The following is a 20,195-nucleotide window of genomic DNA, read 5'->3' as shown; positions in this document are numbered from 1 at the left end:
TATATATAAACATGGAGGATTATTTCTGTGGTAAATTGTGCAAGAGAATTCACAAAAATTTTACAGATCATTGACAAAAACTAAACAAACAAGCAAACAATTTAAAAAGGAATGGTCCCAAGAAACTAACATTTATTGAGTACTTAATATTGGCTAGGTCTTTTTGCTAGGTATTTTGATAGCTTTTAACATATTTTACCGACATTTTATGTTCATGTGCATTGATTCTGGATATGCAATGGAAAGAACAACCATAAATCCCTAGCTTGATAATTCTAGAGTATTTTTTTCTAGTCTCGCTGTTACTTTGCTAAATTCTTCATACATGTTACATACATGAAAATGACTTTTGCATAGAATCTTGATCTCAGAACTTTTAAAATTTTTGCTTGGCTCATGGTAAAGCAAAAAAGAGGTTAGAAATCCTTAGATATGGGTAGATGGAGGGTGACAATTGAGAAGCGAAAGAACCACTGGTGATTTATTTCCTTTGTTTGTTTTTTCCCTCCCTTTCCCTCTCTCTTTCTTTTCTTTCTCTTTCCTTCTTTCCTTCTTCCTTTCTTTCTCTTTTTTTTTCCTTTTCTTTCTTCGTTCTTTTCTTCTTTTTTCTTTCTTTTCTTTCTTCTTTCTTTTCTTTCTTTTTTCTTTCTTTCTTCTTTCTCTTGTTCTTTCACTTCTTCCTCTCCTTTCTTTTTATTTCTTCTTTCTTTTTCTCTTTCTCTCTCTCTTTTTTCTTTCTCTCTCTCTTCTTTCTTTCTTTCTTTCTCTTTCTTTCTTCCTTTCTTTCCCTCCCTCCCTCTTTCTCTCTCTCTCTCCCTCCCTCCGTCTCTTTCTTTCTTTCTTTCTTTTTTCTTCTTTCTTTCTTCTTTCTCTTGTTCTTTCCCTTTATCCTCTCTTTTCTTATTTCTTCTTTCTTTTTCTCTTTCTCTCTCTTTCTTCTTTCTTTCTCTCTCTTTCTTTCTTTCTTCCTTTCTTTCCTTCCTTCCTTCCTCTCCCTTCCCTTCCCTTTCTCTCCCCTCCCCTTCTCTCCTGTCTGCTCCCCTCCCCTTCTCTTCCTTCCTGCTCCTTTCTTTTCTCTCTCTTTCTCATCATCAATCTACGGAAAGCAAAGAGAGATACTGACAAAGAAGAAAGACATAATTAATAACCTATCTTAAAATTGTTTTCCTTGGCGTGAAAAATAAGCTGAGATTATACTTAACTTGTTCTGATTTTCTTAAATCTCCTCATAGCTCACAGTTTTTCTTGAATATAAAGGACTTTGTTTTGTTTTCCACACCAAGATTTGAGAAGCAATTTGAAGCAGCAAGATTAAACATTCTTTTATTTATTCTCAACAAAAGACATATGCTAAGTTTCCAAAGTTATTGCTCATTAAATATGCTATATATATTTATATTAAATGCATGTCTTATTATTTATCAAATGCATTCACTTTGGTTAAGTGACTTAAACCATACACTAAATTGCCAGTTTCAAGATTACTGCCCCCATTTTATAGAGAAGCAAATTAAAGCTAGGACAGGTACACAAATTTGCTTGTTTCAGATCACACATCTGAGTTTCAGCAACAAAATTTGAATCTAGGTCTTCCAAATCTCAGTCCTACTTCAAATAAAACAGTTGTTTATGGTAAGTTTATGTCCATAGATAAGAAATTCATATGTAATCTTAATGATTCAGTTTATCCTTCAAGAAAGATGATGCCAAATTTGTTGTAGCCCTTTATCACATGTAGTATATATTACTACTGAAATATATTTCAGCAGTAATGTTCCTATTTATGCATGGAAAATACCAGATCATTCTATGTTACTGTAAAACATTTCATGAATCAAAGTTTCTCTGACTGTAACACATTTACTTCTCACAAATGTTATCTTTCTCAAGCTCACTGGTCATCTTGACCTATTTCTTCCATAATTTGAGCACACAGTAATGCCAGAGCATGGAATTTCTGTTCTTTTGGGTGGGGGGATGACTATGTATTTTAGCTTATGCATGAATGTTTCAAATTCATAATAAATAGAACTTTTTCTCACAAAACCTAGGCCCAAAAGATGATATAACAAGCACTTAATCTAAGAAAAATAATTGACTTTGCAATTGCTGGTGAGACTTAAATATTTCAACAGAATCTAGATGAAATAATTTGTGGTTTACTTTGCATCATGATTGTTAGATAGTGGTTGAGTGTAAACCAGGGATAGGGATAGGAAAAGTGTTGAGAAAATGTTATTTCTATTCTAACACAAAAAGAAAGGTTTGAAGATGGAAACTAGGGCCAATGATTGTGTCTTAGGGGCTACATCAAGTGCTCAGTGGTGGAGTGAGAAGATTAGTGAAACACAAATTATAAATTGTCAACAACAAACTTGGAAGTTGTAAAACTAAAAGAAGAAATGTAAGAAAACCTGGCATTCTCAGTGGATGAAGTCCTGCTGGTTTGTAGAGAATTTTGAAGAATATTAAGACATCCCTTTGTACCCATCATCAAGAGTCTCTCATGAGGACCAACTTCAATCTGATTATTTCTGGTGCTTAAAAATAAAATGACCTAAAAGCAAGTATGTACGTTTCTCCCTATAAATTAAACAGAAAAATAATATTTGGTTCTCATGTATAAGGATGCTTTGGTTTAATCTAAACATTCAATTCAGTAAAAATACTTACCTAAATACACATTATTTAGGTAAGGGGAGTGGGCTTACTATTGTTAAGACCAATTATGAAGCATATGTATTGTTAGGTTTTTTACATAGTTTGCCTTGTGCCATGATTGGAAGCTTCCTGAGACTGCCCGCCTCCACCAGAAGCAGAAGCTGCTATGCTTCCTGTATAGCCTTCAGAACTGTGAGCCAAATAAGTCTCTTTTCTTTATAAATTACCCAGTCTCAGGTATGTCTTTATAGTAGTGTGAGAATGGACTAATACTGATAAAATAAAATACATAAATTGGTAGATAGTATATCTGTGGTGTTAAAATTTCAGAGGCAGGGTCATTAGGAGAACAAAACATCTAAAAAGCCTCCTCAGAAGGAAAATAAGGAAGAAAAAAGTTGAAGATCATTTCTTTTATCCATGGCTACATGGTTAGGTAAGAGCACAGAGTACCTTTGGTACACTGAAAAGATAATTTAAGTGCAGAGGTCGGCCCATCACCTGTGAGCTCAGATACAGTTAAATTGAGAGACTCTCCCTTCGCAGGATACTTCTAGGATATTCAGTCAAATATGTTAGTGAACCAGTTGTAAACTGTGAAATATATTGCAAATGTAGAATAATAATTTTATTACTATTGAAGGTAGAAAAAGAATGAAGGCTATAGGCCAGACATGGTAGGGCTTACACCTGTAATTCCAGCACTTTGGGAGGCCAAGGTGAGCATATCACTTGACCCCAAGAGTTTGAGACCAGCCTGGGCAACACGATAAAACCCTGTCTCTACTAAAAACACAAAAATTAGCTGGGCATGGTGGTGCCTGCCTGTAGTCCCAGCTACTTGGAAGGCTGAGGCAGGAGGATCTCTTGAGCTTCAGGAGGTCGAGGCTGCAGTGAGCCATGATCCTGCCACTGTACTTCAGCCTGGGTGACAGAGGGGGACTCTGCCTCAAAAAAGAAAAACAAAAAGAATGAAGGCTATAACTCTAAATATTTTAAAAATTAAAGTCATATCATTTAAGAATACTAACTGTTATGGAGTGAGAAGGAATTTAATCCATATTTTTTTTCTGGCTGAGGTTCATTTTCAAATTTTTAATAAAGGCAGCTATCCTGCAGTTAGATATAACACAATTTCAAGAAAAGTCTGAAAACATGAAGAGAGTATCAGACTAGGTGTTAAAAAATTCTGTCCTGATACTTGCTAGGTGGCCCAGAGAAGTAGTACTCGCATTTCTTCATCTGTATTGTCAGGCAGAAGGATAACTGTGTGGCTATTCTGTTACTGAAGGACAGAACATAGCTGAGGAGCAAATCATTGAATGGGGAATACCATGATCTAGTTTTGTGCTTGTGAAACATCAGCTTGGCTTGACTCCAGTGAAGCCCTGCCCATGGGAAAAACCCAATCACTGCAGGGTGAATGTACTGTGATTAGCTTCTCAGTCAGTAGAGGCACAGCCTCAAAGTAATGCGATTGGAATGAGGTAAGTCTGTACATTGTGGAATTCTATACTATTTCAAAGTGTCACTCTGCCCTCTTGTAGCCCAGGCCCAGTACCCAAAGGTGGACATCTTATTAATAATGTTTCTTCTGAAATGTAGATTGGAAGCTGTTTACAAATTAAGCCCAAAGTGCAGCCAAATGGCAAGCGTAGTCCCATGAATGATTTTGTAGACAGCTTAGCTGGCTACCTTTTTTGGTAACTTTTCCTATTTAGATAAAATTTAAGCTTCTCTGCCAACCACAAGAGTTTTTTTTCATTTAAGTTCTTGGACACTTGACTATTTTAAATGTTTCTTTAAAATCCCTAGAAATTCTAGCCCTATCAACTTTCCATTAAATGATGAGATGATTTATTTTTTGGGCAGGCCCTGACTTATTTTGACTCTCTAATGTGTTGTGGTTCTTAGCTCTTCTGTAGAAGAAAGATCACGTGAGTACGTCCTGGATGGGGCCAGACTTTTGGTCCCCCTGACATGATCTTAAGAGAATTTACTTGCATAATCTCTGCCTTCTGCTTACTGGGATCATCAGGTAACTGGCTTTTGGGAGTCACAGAGATGACACCAAACACCAAATAAACCTTGGTGATGACCTTAAATTTCTATTTGAGCATTAAACATGTTCCTGTTAATTTGAGCTACTATTTTGAAACTGTTAAAATAATTGAATCACCTAATTACATGCACTATTATATTATGCTTAAGATGTCCATTAATTTGCTTGTTTTATTTGTATATGCAAATTCAGATCTCAGAATGGAGAGACTTTATCAACAATTTCTAGCTTGATTTGCTTTAATCTTTTTGACACGCTATCAAAATTAAGTATCTACCTTTTGGCCTCTATCCAGATAATTAAGATTAGAAAATAAAATAGTGTATTAATATTCTAGAGACGTGCTCTTAGGAAAAGGAGGAACAGGAATAGCTGGTATACCTAGTATAGTTTCTGAGAGATCTTCTGTTTCTCTTCTTTCATTTGACTCTCTCTCTGTGTATATATATTATATATGCATTTCTGCTTTCCTCTTGTTGCAGCTTCATTTAATCTTGATTTTTCTACAAATCAGTTTTAAGAAAGAAATTATGTTGTGTCTATTTGAATTAGTTAATAATTCAAATTCAGGTTTTCATTTTTAATGAAAAGATGAATTGCATTGTAAAAATGTATTTATCAATATAAAAACGTGCACATTTATTTGTGAGCAGCCCTGCCAACAGATGTGATGTTTGTTCTGAGGATGATGCTGGTGATTTGCTTGGGAATGGGATGATGAAATCAAGAAAGCTTGTTTAGGGACTAAGCCCTCTTCCTCTGGAAGCATTCAAAGAAAACATCAACATTTTAATCTACAGTGTTATAGTAATTTTCATTCGATAAAAGTGCTGTCGAAGATAATCCTCCCTCCACTCATCTCTCAAGGAAAGAAAAGTGAATTAAGAAAATTAATAAGTAGTAATTATCCTTTTAAAGCCCATAATTAGAGTTGTATGCTATTGATGGTGCATATGCTTAGGGTAGATATCTTCCAAGGAACACAAGGTCACAGGTTGCTTGTTAAAAATGATGACCCAGAGTCACTCACTGAACACACCACTGCAACCTTTTTACCATTCAAGATTTTACCGAAGAAATTATTTAGGCCCCATAAGGAATTCAGACACAAGATACACATATGAGCTGTAAAGTGAGTTTCCTGGATTCAACTGACTATCACTTCTGAACTGTATCGCTGTGAGCAAATTAATTATTTTGCTTTTTTGCAGTCATAAAATGTGTCACATCATAGTCAGATATGAAGACTAAACATGTAAACAGCTATAAAATATTAGCAAAATGTCTGGTAGGTAGCAAGTGCTAACTAATGTATTAATTATCAGTAGTTCCATCTGGATATCTGTGTATAAACGATGTATCTCTATATAGATATTACACTGATTTTAATTTAGCTTTATTTAGAGACCAAAAAGACATTTATTGTTTATATCATCAATTAAATTCTATGAATGAATAATTGAATGAATGCAAATGAAAACAACATATTATTTTTCATTTTATTATTTGGTGAATATAACCAAGATTGATAATATTTAGTGTGAGTAAGGCTGTGTGGAAGATTACTCTTTAATATACTATTAATGGGGATAAAATCTAGTATAGGATTTCAAGAGTAACATTATAGAATCTATCAATGTGAAGCATATAAATTCTTTTAGTCTTTGTGATGACATTTCTAGGAATTTCTCCAACTGAAATATTCAAATCAGTAAGTGAAGATGTCTGTAAAGTGTTGTTCATTGCAACATTATGTGTAAGGTGGGACATTATAAACAACATAATGTCAAGGAAAAATGGATTGGTTAAAAGAATTATAATGCAACTATAAAATGAAATAATATTAAGCAATTTGAGAAAAGGATAATTTATAAATACTGTCATTAGATAATGCCCACCCATGCAGATTAAAATTTCAAGCATATTAATATATTTTATGTATTTTTATATATAAATGCCTGCGTCTATACAATATACCTACATACAAATGCCCTTCTGAAGAACATGAACTAAACTTTTTTTATTTTAAAATTTTTAATTAACAAAAAACAATTGTATATATTTATGGGGTACAATATAATGTTTGGATATATCCATACATTGTGGAATGATTAAATGAAGTTACTTATATCCATCAGTAGAGGAGCAAGTGAGTCCCTGTGATTGGAAGTATCCTTTGACTTAACCTTTCCATTACTTTGTATAAAATATTTTTCAAGAGCCATTCTTTGTTTTCATAATTTATGAGAATACCAGTGAAAAACACTTGTTTTATTTAAATAATTTTACTTTTGGTTAGAACTGCAGGGTGTTTTAGGAAATGGTTTTGGAAGACTGGTCTTTTAAAGTCAGTTCAAAAAGTTACATTCTGCTGCGTGTTGGGAAATCATTATTAGGCTGATATTCTGCTAGCCAATAGAGTATTTAACAGAAGTATATTTAAACACATGTTTCTTGAAGATATATTCAAAAGCAGGAAATTTATTTTATTTTATTTTACTTTAAGTTCTGGTACGCATGTGTAGAACGTGCAGGTTTGTTACATAGGTATATGTGTGCCATGGTGGTTTGCTACACCTGTCAACCCATCATCTAGATTTTAAGCCCCGAATGCATTAGGTATTTGTCCTAATGCTCTCCCTCCTGTTGCTCCTCACCCCCTGACAGGCCCCGGTGTGTGACGTTCCCCTCCCTGTGTCTATGTGTTCTCATTGTTCAACTACCACTTATGAGTAAGAACATGTCGCATTTGGTTTTCTGTTCCTGTGTTAGTTTGCTGAGAATGACGGTTTCCAGCTTCATCCATGTCCCTGCGAAAGACATGAACTCATCTTTTTTTATGGCTTCACAGTTTTCCAGGGTATGTATGTGCCACATTTTCTTTTTCCAGTCTATCATTGATGGGCATTTAGGTTGGTTCCATGTCTTTGCTATTGTAAATAATTCTTCAATAAGCATATGTGTGCATGTGTCTTTATAGTAGAATGATATATAATCCTTTGGGTATATACCTGGTAATGGGATTGCTGGGTTAAATGGTATTGCTGGTTCTAGATCCTTGAGAAATCACTATACTGTCTTCCACAATGGTTGAACTAATTCACACTCCCACCAACTGTGTAAAAGCATTTCTATTCTCTACATCTTTGCCAGCATCTGTTGTTTCATGACTTTTTAATGATTGCCATTCTAACTGGCATAAGATGGTATCTCATTGTGCTTTTGATTTGCATTTCTCTAATGGACAGGGATGATGAGCTTTTTTTATATGGTTTTTGGCTGCATAAATATCTTCTTTTGAGAAGTGTCTGTTCATATTATTCACCCACTTTTTGATGGAGTTGTTTGTTTATTTCCTGTAAATTTGATTAAGTTTCTTGTAGATTCTGGATATTAGCCCTTTGTCAGATGAGTAGATTGCAAAAATTTTCTCCCATTCTGTAGGTTGCCTGTTCACTCTGATGATAGTTTCTTTTGCTGTGCAGAAACTCCTTAATTAGATCCCATTTGTCAATTTTGGCTTTTGTTGCCATTGCTTTTGATGTTTTAGTCATGTGGTCTTTTCCCATGCCTATATCCTGAATGGTATTGCCTAGGTTTTCTTCTAGGGTTTTTATGGTTTTAGGTTTTACACTTCAGTCTTTAATCCATCTTGAGTTAATTTTTTGTATAAGGTGTAAGAAAGGAGTCCAGTTTCAGTTTTCGCATATGGCTAGCCGGTTTTCCCAGCACCATTTATTAAATAGGGAAACCTTTCCCCATTGCTAGTTTTTGTCAGGTTTGTCAAAGATCAAGTGGCTGTAGATGTGTGGTTTTATTTCTGAGGCCTCTATTCTTTTCCATTGGTCTATATATCTACTTTGGTAACAGTGTCATGCTGTTTTGGTTACTGTAGGCTTGTGGTATGGTTTCAAGACAGGCAGTGTGATGCCTCCAGCTTTGTTCTTTTCGCTTAGGATCATTTTAGGTATATGGGCTCTTTTTTGTTTCCATATAAAATTTAAAGTATTTTTTGTTCTAATTCTGTGAAGAAAGTCAAAGGTAGCTTGATGGGAATAGCATTGAATCTATAAATTTTGGGGGGCAGTATGGACATTTTCATGATATTGATTCTTGCTATCCATGAGCATGGATTTTTTTTTCCATTTGTTTGTGCCCCCTCTTATTTCCTTGAGCAGTAGTTTGTAGTTCTCCTTGAAGAGGTCCTTCACATCCTTTGTAAGTTGTATTCCTAGATATTTTATTCTTTTTGTAGCAATTGTGAATGGGAGTATACTCATATTTGTCTCTCTGCTTGTCTGTTATTGGTGTAGAAGAATGTTTGCAATTTTTCACATTGATTTTGTATCCTGAGACTTTCCTTAAGTTGCATATTAGCTTAAGGAGTTTTTGGGCTGAGATGATCGGGTTTTCTAAGTATACAATCACGTCATCTGCAAACAGAGATGATTTGCATTCCTCTGTTCCTATTTGAATACCCTTTATTTCTTTCTCTTGCCTGATTGCCCTGGCCAGAACTCCCAAGGGATTTTTTTTAAAGATAGTTTGTGTTCAGTATCGTTCTCTTCATCCTGAAAAAAATAAGTGGGGATGCTCATCTAAGCCCTTTACATTTATAAACTCGTTTAATCCTTACAAAAGTTTTTGAGATAGGTGACATTAGTTTGTCATTTTAGAAAATGAAACTGAGGCACAAGGATGTTGTCTGGCATATAATAGGTGCTGAGACTGAAGAACAACTGTAATTTGTAAAACCGGGATTTTTACATGGGTTTATATATGATTATAACCCTTACTATCCATTCCCAATTGAACTCCAGTCTAGCCAGGTGTGTCTACTCAAGGCACCTTGCACCTAGAGGCAGTAGGGGTGTATGTGACTAAATTTATGAGATACTAGATAGTATAGTGTTTAATAAGCATTAAAGTTATATTTAATATTAATATTTTATTATATTTTAATGTCTATAAGTTTAAACATTAAAGTATAAACCATAAATGCTAGGCATTTAATATGTTTAATGCAACACTAAAAAAAGCAGCTATGATTTAGAGAGAATGTATAACCTATAGTAAATTATATCCCTGGAAGTCTACAATAAAATCGAGGTTCGGGGGATGTCAAAGTCCATACATTTCAACTATGTTCACCACATTTTTCCTTGCTCATGCTGTTGTCCTTGTTGCTCACTTTATAAATTATAAAGTTAGGATTTTCTAAATTCTGATGCCGAGGCCTAGCTCATTTCATCTCCTTTGAAATCTGCAGATTAAAAGGATATTTTTTCATTCTGAAGTTTATATCCTACATGCAGTGTTTTCATAGGTGCTTATTCTGTATTCTTCTTTATGGATAGAACACTTCCCTTTGTCTCTTACACTGTTGGATGTACTCTGAAACTAGAAAAAAATAATGTCTACATAATAAGTAGACACCTGAAGAAATGTGAGTCCCCAGTCCTTTAAATGCGCAGTCTTTTGAACAATGATATTTTGCAGAAATTCTGGAAAGAAATGACAATACAGGTCCTCTTTGACTTATGATGGTGTTATATCCTGATAAACCTATCCTAAGTTGAAAATACCTTTAATGCACCTAACCTACAGAGCATCAAATTTCAGCCAGCGTACTTTAAATGGGCTCAGAACACTTTACGTTGGCTTATAGTTGGGCAAAATCATCTAACACAAAGCCTTATTTATAATAAAGTGTTGAATACTGTAAACAAATGGGTGTTTTGTAGACATGATGGGATGCAAACACACAAAATACTAGATTCAAATAACACTGGTGGCCCAGCATGGTGGCTCACGCCTATAATCCTGACACTGGAAGGCCAAGGCAGGTGGATCACTTGAGCCTATGAGTTTGAGGCCAACCTGGGCGACATGGTGAAACCCTGTCCCTACAAAAAAATGTAAAAAAGAGGCTGGGTGTGGTGGTGTGTGCCTATAGTCCCAGCTACTTGGGGAGATTGAGATGGGAGGATTGCTTAAACCCAGGTTGTCAAGGCTGCCTTGAACAGTGATCATGCCATTCCACTCCAGCTTGGTGAGAGAGTAAGACCTTGCCTCAGAAACAAAGCAAAACAAAACCAACCAACAAACAAAAAACAATGGCAATGCAGTACACTGTAGAGTTTTTGCTGTTTATCAGCATGGTTGACTGAGGGCTGCCACTCACTGTTGCTGCCCAGCCTCATGAGACAGTAATGTAAAACTGCATCATTCTCCTGGGAGAAGATCAAAATTCAAAGTATGGCTTCTGCTGAATGTGTAATGCTTTTGCACCATTGTAAAGTCAAAAAATTATAAGTCGAGCCATTGTAAGTCAGGGACCATCTGTATTACAAAGTGGATTTGATGGCAGATTTAATACTAAACTGGAAGTCCAAGTTATGGTTCAGCTCTTGAGTTTGGCTAAAGCATGCCTAAAAGTGGAAATGGTAAAGACGAGATGGTAAATAGGGTATTTGAGCCTGGATGGCAGAACAATCAACCTCTGACAACAACACTTTTGTTCCTGGAGGCAGGGACTGGCACTGCCATTGCCTGGGCCCTACGGTTCATTCCGGTTTTCCTTGGATGAAGTCAATTGCATAGATTTAATTAATTTAATTAAATTTTAAGTATGTACACAGCACAGCATTAGAAATGTGGTGGAAAGAGAATAAATTAGCCACCCTTAAGCATGCCCAGAAGAAGATAAAGTCAACATGATATTAAAAACATTAACAAAAAAGACAATTTAATTATTGCTAATATGCAGCCTTTGGTTGGCTGGCTCCCTGTCATTGTTTTTTATCTTCAGATGGACTGCTACCTCCTCAGAAGAGTCTTTCCTGGTGATGTTCTTTGGTCATTCTCTTCAGTTATTTTCTAATTCCACATACTAGTTATATCCTTATTATTGATGATCACAAATTATACTTTAAAAAATTTGTTTTGGCTTTTACATTCTGTTTTCTCTAAAAGCTTGTCATCCTTGTCAAGGCACAAATTATGTTTATTCACGGGTGCTGTAAACCCAATAATTAGAACACTCCCAGTCACTTAGTATGTACTTACTAAATTTTATTGGATGGATATAAGTCTAAAAGAGGCTTTGAGTTAAAAAAATATTTTGCAAATAAATATAAAGAAAGAAGTGGGGAGGGCAAATACATATATGCACTGTAGGAGTCAGAATCCCCTATTTTCCTGATGCCAACTTGTTTCTTTGGAAGCAAAGACAATCTCCGCTTATTAGTGTAAAATTTAATAAGGGAGCCACCACTTTACCAAAGTTCTCTACTAACTCTTTTCACTCATGGGAGAAGCAGAATAAGATTCATTGTGTTTGATTCAAGGTATCTTGGAATCTAAGGTTCTGTCTTAGAGCCCAGGCATGGCAGCATGAACCTGTGGTCCCAGCTACTCCAGAGGTTGAGGTTGAGGCAGAAGGATGGTTTGAGTTCAGGAGTTCAAGACCAGGCTGGGCAACAGAGCAAGACCCCATTTCTAAAAGTTTTTTAAAAAGTGTCTATGTCTTGGAATTATATGTTCTTTATGGGACCAGAGCAACTGTATACATCTATTTTATTAACTGTGAAAGAATGGTTTTGCTGAGATTTGAGATTTAAATTTCCAAATCCAAAGGATGTTTATTTTCTCCCAGATCCTCCTGTGAAAAAGCTTTCACTAGAAAGACACTAATTCTGTTTTAAACTGCCTCCCTCAATGAAGTAGATGGGACGCCTAAGGTCATAGCAATGTTTACCATTCTGTTTTCTTATTAAAACAAATATATAGGCTGGCACTTTGGGAGGCCAGAGCAGGCAGATCACGAGGTCTGGAGATCAAGAACAGCCTGGCCAACATGGTGAAACCCCATCTCTACTAAAAATACAAAAATTATCCAGTGTGGTGGCAGGCATCTCTAATCCCAGCTACTCTGGAGGCTGAGGCAGGAGAATAGCTTGAACCCAGGAGGCAGAGTTTACAGTGAGCTGAGACCACACCATTGCACTCCAGCCTGGGTAACAGAGCTAGACTCCATCAAAAAAAAAAAAAGATATATATATACACACACACACACTTACACACATATAATAATAATTATAGGATCAGTTACAATATTTGGAAAAAACAATATTTAAATAAAAATGTTTATTTTAAAATTAAAATGTATATGTGCAATCGCCAATTATATGAAATAATTACTAGGTTCATTTATTCACTGAAGAATATTTGTTGAGTTTGTAAAAAGTTTCAGATCCTCTTCCAGCAACTGGGTATACAGTGTTAAATAAGACCTCCCTATATTTTCATCATGTCTTGGAGCTTACATTTTTGTTCGGGAGATGACATATAGAAATGAAAATAAAATCATAGCGATAATTGAATCTCAGAAAATTGTAATGAAGTGGTGTTGCATGACTAGTTCTAATTCTAGTTAGGTGGACATGGGGGCTTTTCTGAGAGGAATTTCTAAAATGAGATTTCAGTGATGAGATAGAACAAACTTTAACCATTTCAGTTGGATGTGCATTCTAGGCAAAAGAGAAAAGTTGTCCAGAAACGCTAAGGCAGGCACTAGCCTGAAGAAAATAAGGTCCAAAAATCAGTTCACAGTGGACAAGGGGAAATGAAGTTCAAGGTGGGATATGAAAGGTAGGCAGGGCTTTGATCAGAGAAGGCTATTACTTTTTAATCATCAGTTTATTGAGTTTATGGAAATTAAAGTGACAATAATAATTACATCCTGTATTAGTCTGTTTTTATGCTGTTTATAAAGACATACCCAAGACTGGACAACTTAAAAAAGGAAGAGGTTTAATGGACATACAGTTCCACGTGGCTGGAGAAGCCTCACAATCATGGCAGAAGGTAAAATGCATGTCTCACATGGTGGCAGACAAGAAAAGAGAGCTTGTACATGGAAACTCCCCTTTTAAAAACTATCAGATCTCTAAATCATCTCTCTCAAATTCAAAGTTTAATAGATCTCTAGAGCAGGGGCACAATGCCGCCAGTCTTCTTGATAAAACATAGCAAAACACGACCTTTACTCTACTCTTCAATAAGTTCCTCAACCCCATCTGAGACCACCTCAGCCTGGACTTCACTGTCCATATCACTATCAGCATTTTGGTCACAACTATTCAACAAGTCTTTAGGAAGTTCCAAACTTTCCCTCATCTTACTGTTTTTTCTAAGCCTTCAAAACTGTTCCAATCTCTGCCCATTACCCAGTTTTAAAGTTTCAGGTATCTTTATAGCAATGCCCTACTCCTGGTACCAATATTCTGTGTTAGTCTGTTCTCCCATTGCTATGAAGAACTGCCTGAGGCTGGGTCATTTATGAAGTAAAGAGGTTTAATTGACTCATAATTTCACAGGCTGTACAAGAATCATGGCTGGGAGGCCTCAGGAAATTTTTAATCATGGTGGAAGGCAAAGGGGAAGCAAGCACACCTTCACTACTTCACATCAAAAGAGAGAGTGAAGGGGGAAGTGCTACACACTTTTAAACAACCAGATCTTGGGAAAACTCACTCATCATTATGAGAAGGGCAATGCAGAAATCCACCTCCATGAGCCAGTCACCTCCCACCAGGTCCCTCTCCCAACATTGGGAATTACAATTTGAGATGAGATTTGGGTGGAGACGCAGAGCCAAACCACAGAAGTGTCCATCAACAAATGATTGGATAAAGAAAATATGCTGTGTGCATATGTGTGTATATCAATATACCATGGAATACTAAAAAAAAAACCTATTGGTTACAATGTTCACAATTTGAACAATGGGTACAATAAAAGCCCAGACTTCACCACCTCATAATACATCCATGTAAGAAAACTGCACTGTACCTCTAAAATCTATAAAAATAAAACAAAAAAGAAGCAAATAAATAAATAAGTAAAACCCCCACCCATCAGGTCTTATAGATGACTTCAGAAACTTAGCATCAAAATTCTTTGCATATGGCTTCCATTTAACTTTTGCTATGCCAAGAGTAGAACATAGGTTTTATTGCCTGCTTAACAATATTTTAGAATTGGGGCTTGGCTCAGTGACTCATGCCTGTAATCCCAGCACTTTGGGAGGCAAAGGAGGGAGGATGGCTTGAATGAGTCCAGGAGTTCAAGACCAGCGTGGGCAACATAGTGAGACCCTGTCTCTACAAAAATACAAAAAATAAAATAGCTGTATGTGGTGGTGTGTGCCTGTAGTCCCAGCTACTCGGGAGGCTGAGACAGGAGGACCACTTGAGCCCGGGAGTCTGAGGCTGCAGTGAGCTGTGATTGTGCCACTGCACTCCTTCCAGCCTTGGTGACAGAGCAAGACACTATCTCAAAAAAGAAATTAAAAATTAGAAAAGCCATAATATTTTAGGGTTAAATACCTAGGTTCATTTTACATGTCTTCAGCCTGCCTTATGTCAGAAAAGAAGAAAATGCCTTGATAGTATGATAACTTGAGTCTATGTAAGAACTTTATGATGGCCACATTCTTAGTTCAATTATAAAATTAAAGAAGTGAAAGGATCATAATGAGATCCCTAACTTCAAATATTTGTAATCTGCTTGATAATTTTTATAGTGTCAGAAGTAGGCTTAGAATCTACATCTTCTAATTAATAGATAAGAGCTCTTCTGATCATTCATGCTGAAATTGTTACTGGTCAGTTATATTCAAAAAAAATTCTTCTATATTCTACACATCCCCCAAATTAATTCACATTAAATACTTTTACTAATAAAACATATTACCTGGCAGCTCAATGTCTGACTTTTTGTTTTAAAACGCTCTTGACTTCTGGAATAAATCTTGGTCATTTTTTTTATAAGTGCTTACTCTTATTAATAGTTTATAAATCATGAATATCTATAGATTTGAATTTGAAAATTTAGTTCTAGTCATGATTTAAACGCATAGCAAACTAGGAATAGAAGGGTACTTTAATATAAAGGAGAAATGCCTTAAAAACTACTGCAAATTCATTGAACCATAAGGTAAGCTTCCTTCTCATTTTACTGAGAAAATGTAAGTGATAAGAAGAGAACTTCCAGACTCTTACAAATACATAAGCTGCAACAATCTGCCAACATCCATTCACTTACATGCTATCTCCCTACCTGCTACTACACATAAATTATCTGTTCCCCTATCCAAAGCCAAGAAAACCACTTTGCTGTGTGCTGGACTGAGGTCATGCTCTTACTGCTTACACAAGGGCATTGGTCTAACAATCACTCCTGTTTCTTCTTTGATTGACATTTCCTTCTCTATTGGATCATTACATCAGAAAAGAAGCAATTTTTAAGTCTCTCTTTTCTTTAAAAATATCCTTCCATTGAGCCTACTTCTTTCATCAGTTGTTATCCTATTCCATTCTTCCTCCTTTGTAGCAAAACTCAAGAGATACCTATGCTTGTCTCCCACTTCTCTCATTTCATTCTTTGATAGTGCCTTTTAGTCATACTCAATATCTAATGCTTTCTTAAAATGCTTTTCTCAAGGACACCAATGACCCCTATATCATGACATTTAATGGTCGCTTCTCATTTCTAATTTTATTAAATCAATTAGCAACATTTAAATCAGTTTTCCTTGTCAGACTCTCTAAACATAACCAAGATTCCCCAATCAGTAAATATGTCCAGCTCTGACTTCTGTCTTGAAGTTAAGACTTGGAAATCCAGTCTCTTTCATGTCACTTCCATCTGAATGACTAATAATTCATTGAACTGAACAGGTTTAAAAATGTACTTCTGATTCTTCCCCCATTCTCAAACCTACTCTAATCACATTTTCTGTCTCAGTGGATGATAAATTTGGTCTATCTCATACCACAAATCCAGTCTATCAGAAAATCCCTTAGACTCAACCTTCAACATATATTACAAATTCAACTATTTCTAATCACTTTTAGATCTGTCATCCAGTTCCAAGCCACCATTATCTTTTACCTGGATTACTGCAGTTGCCTCTTACCTACTCCTCCTGCTTTTATTTCAATTTCCCCCAGTCCCACATTTGATTCTCAACACTGCACTCAGAGGTATCTTTTAAATTCACAAGTCAGTCACATCATTTCACACCTCTACTCAAAACTTTGCAATAGCTCTCTATGTCACTCAGGGTAAAATCTAAAACTACTATAATTGCTAAATATCTGACAGCTATACTCTTGCTGCCCTATTCTTTCTCTGAACATCTCTCATACAACAAGCAGCCTTTCTGTTCCTCTTACTAGCCAGGTATATTCTTGCTATAAAACCTTTACATAGGCTATTTGCTCAGCCTGGAAAACTTTCTTCCAATCATCTGCATGACAAACTCACTTCTTGTTTTTAGATGGGAAGAAATAATATATTTATTTTGAGATGAAGTCTCACTCTGTCACCCAGTCTGGAGTGGAATGGCACAACCTCAGCTGGCTACAACTTCTGCCTCCCAGGTTCCAGCAATTCTCCTGCCTCAGCCTCCCAAGTAGCTGGAATTACAGGTGTGTGATACCATGCCTGGCTAATTTTTGTATTTTCAGTGGAGACAGGGTCTCACCATGTTGGCCAGGCTGTTCTCTCCAACTCCTGACTGCAAGTGATCTGCTCATCTCTGCCTCCCAAACTGCTAGGATTACAGGCGTGAGCCACCGCACCCAGCCCAGAAATAATGTTTTAGATAGTATTGTCCTTACTCCTGCACAAGTAGGGCTGCTGCTCTCAAGTTCAGACTTTGGAGTATCTTCACTAAAATTTTCCAAATTTTCTTTCAGTATCTGGGACTGGGCAGTGCTTTTGATGGGGCATTCCAGCCCAGACCCAACTACATGGATCCACTTCCTGTTTTTCCTGTTTGGGATGCTCTTTGTCACTCTATTCCATGGGATTACCCAGACATCCTCAGAAGCTCTGGCTGCTGCACCTATGAAGTTATAGCAGGCTCTGCAGCCAGGATCAGAGTAGCAGGATACAGCTTGACAAGCAAATGTCTTTCAGAAGCTAGTTCATTTTTTTTTTCGTGGGATTGTACTACATTGGTTACTAGAATTGTATTGACATGATGATTCTGGGTGACATAGGACAGGGACAAAGTTATGGAATATAAATGACCCCCTACCAACCTTTGGCCTTGGAAATGTGTGTGGGGCTTAGTCAGCTTTTATCTGTTCATGCTTTGATGCAGTGCCAGCATCTATGGCCCTGCAGGTGGTAAGAGTGGTGGCAGACATCTTTTATCTTGTGCATCCTTAAGGCTGGCACTCAGAAAGGCCATCTCAGCTCTTCTGCAGGCTCTATGCTATGTGTCAGGAAGTTCTTTATGGGTGGCTAGCCTTATCCATTTCAAGGGCTTTAAAGACCTTTGCTTAGGAGTGTTGACTGACCTGTCCAATGTTTGCCCTTTCTTGCTTCCTTTGATAGCAAAGATGGCAACATTGTATTCTCCTGTGTTGGTCTTAAGCCATATGTGATGAGGGACATGTCTTGTATGAATGAAACCACTTTTCTTGATTCCCCAGTCAGTTTTTTCATCTGTCTTCTGCCTTGTTGGTGGTGTTTGGAAGGTAGGGCTATTGACAATGTCAAAAGATATCACTTTCCAGGAATACGATAATTATAGTCTAATGTGCTCAAGAGAAGGCATGGTTGGAAGATGTGTAGTTCTGTACTAATGCTTTAAAATTCCAAAAGGTCAATTTGACATAACCAAGAAAGGAACTTATTCACAAAATCTTGCAGGCTGTGGTTATCAGACTTGTGTCTGTGATCATTATTAAGAAAATGTCTTTGAGAGAGTCATTGGAATCCCATATTCATGGACAGCCCTATAAATGATGCAACATCGTAAGTAATGAGGTAAAATAGAGTTAAATAAACAGTACTAAAGAAGTGCAAAGGCATTATTTCAACATAAGCAGGATTTGCAAAGAAGAAGAAGAGATGGTTCCTGGACATGAATAGGAAGAGAGATACCTGGACACTGGGACGAATTTTCATTTTCTCTGATTGGACAATAAACAAGTACATAGGTACCTATTCTCTGCTCACAATTCTAAATCTCCACCCAACAAATCACTACATCAGATACTGGCTCATAAATTTTGTAATACATTCTTCAGTCAAATTATTTTTTTACATCAACCTGATTGTATAAACAGAGTTCCTGCAAAACACATTTGGCTGACTTTCCACATTCTAGGGGAGACTCTGATTTTAGAGACATTAATTTTATAATGAATTAGTACCCTCTTATTCCTCCCTCTATAATGATGAAACATTTTTTCACATTAATTGATAAGCCAGTTCTAAAATGCACATGAATGTGGGCCTAGGTTTGAATAGTAGCCTTGGTAATAAAAAGTGTGAGAAGCATAGGGTTAGAGGACTAGATCTATTAGATATCAGGAACATTTCTTGAAGCTCTGGTTTGTAAATAACTTTGCTATAGTTTGCATGATAAGGAATTGCCTAGAAATTGAGCCACCTGTCTTTGGAAACTTAGTATATATTTTTTTAATTTAATAAATGATGAAGATAGAGTTTTAAATCAGTAGGAAACAGTAGAATATGGGATAAATTCTAGAAGAAAAAATTGCTATTCCTTCACCTGCTATTTCTTCTCCTTGACTATGGCTCTCTCTGTCTCTGTCTTTCTCTTTTCTGATTTAAACTATTTAAACTTTTCTGAGTTATTCTATTTTTCATAACTGTGCAAATATATTTCTTATGTTATTGCCCTACTCCATCTTCACAACCTTTCTCTCTTTTTTTTTGGTACAGGATCTTGCTCTGTCACCTGGGCTGGAGTGCAGTGGTGCAAATATCGTTCACTGCAGCCTCGACCTCCTGGGCTTAGGCAATCCTCCTACCACATTCTCTGGAGTAATTGGGACCACAGGCAAGTGCTGCCATACTCAGCTAATTTTTTAAAAAATATATATTTGCAGAGTTGGGGTCTCCCTATTGTTGACTAGGCTAGTCTGAAACTCCTCGGCTTCAGTCATCTTCCTGCCACGGCCTCACAAACAGCTGGGATTGTAGGTTTGAGCCACCATGCCTGGCCCATCTTTACGATCTTATTTTCATGTTACAGTACTAATAAAGGATTAAGCAAAGCAGGACATGGGATAAAGTAGAAAATTCTAACTGTATAACTGTGGTTTGAAGTGAGAACCAGGATTCCAGAATGAATTGCTGAAGTCTTGTTGCTGAGTGATATTTTAAAAATATCACCATAACCGGGACTGTGGTCTATGCCAGGCAACTCTTCTGTTTCAGTACACGCATCTAAAATCCAATGACAAGAAAACACTTCTCTGTAAATTCCTAGACATTTGAAGTAATGGTGCTTCTGGGCCGTGACTTTTTTGATAAATCACTTCAATCCTACATTTTTCTGTGGAATGTGAATAGATATAAAAATAGGCAGGATATCACACACACCAAAAGAAGAACTGAAAAAAAAAATAATGAAGTGGAA

Source organism: Nomascus leucogenys, unplaced genomic scaffold, assembly GCF_006542625.1.
Source record: "Nomascus leucogenys isolate Asia unplaced genomic scaffold, Asia_NLE_v1 Super-Scaffold_535, whole genome shotgun sequence".
Taxonomy (NCBI): Eukaryota; Metazoa; Chordata; class Mammalia; order Primates; family Hylobatidae; genus Nomascus; species Nomascus leucogenys.
The sequence above is the reverse complement of the archived record's forward strand: the minus strand, read 5'-3'. Positions refer to the sequence as shown.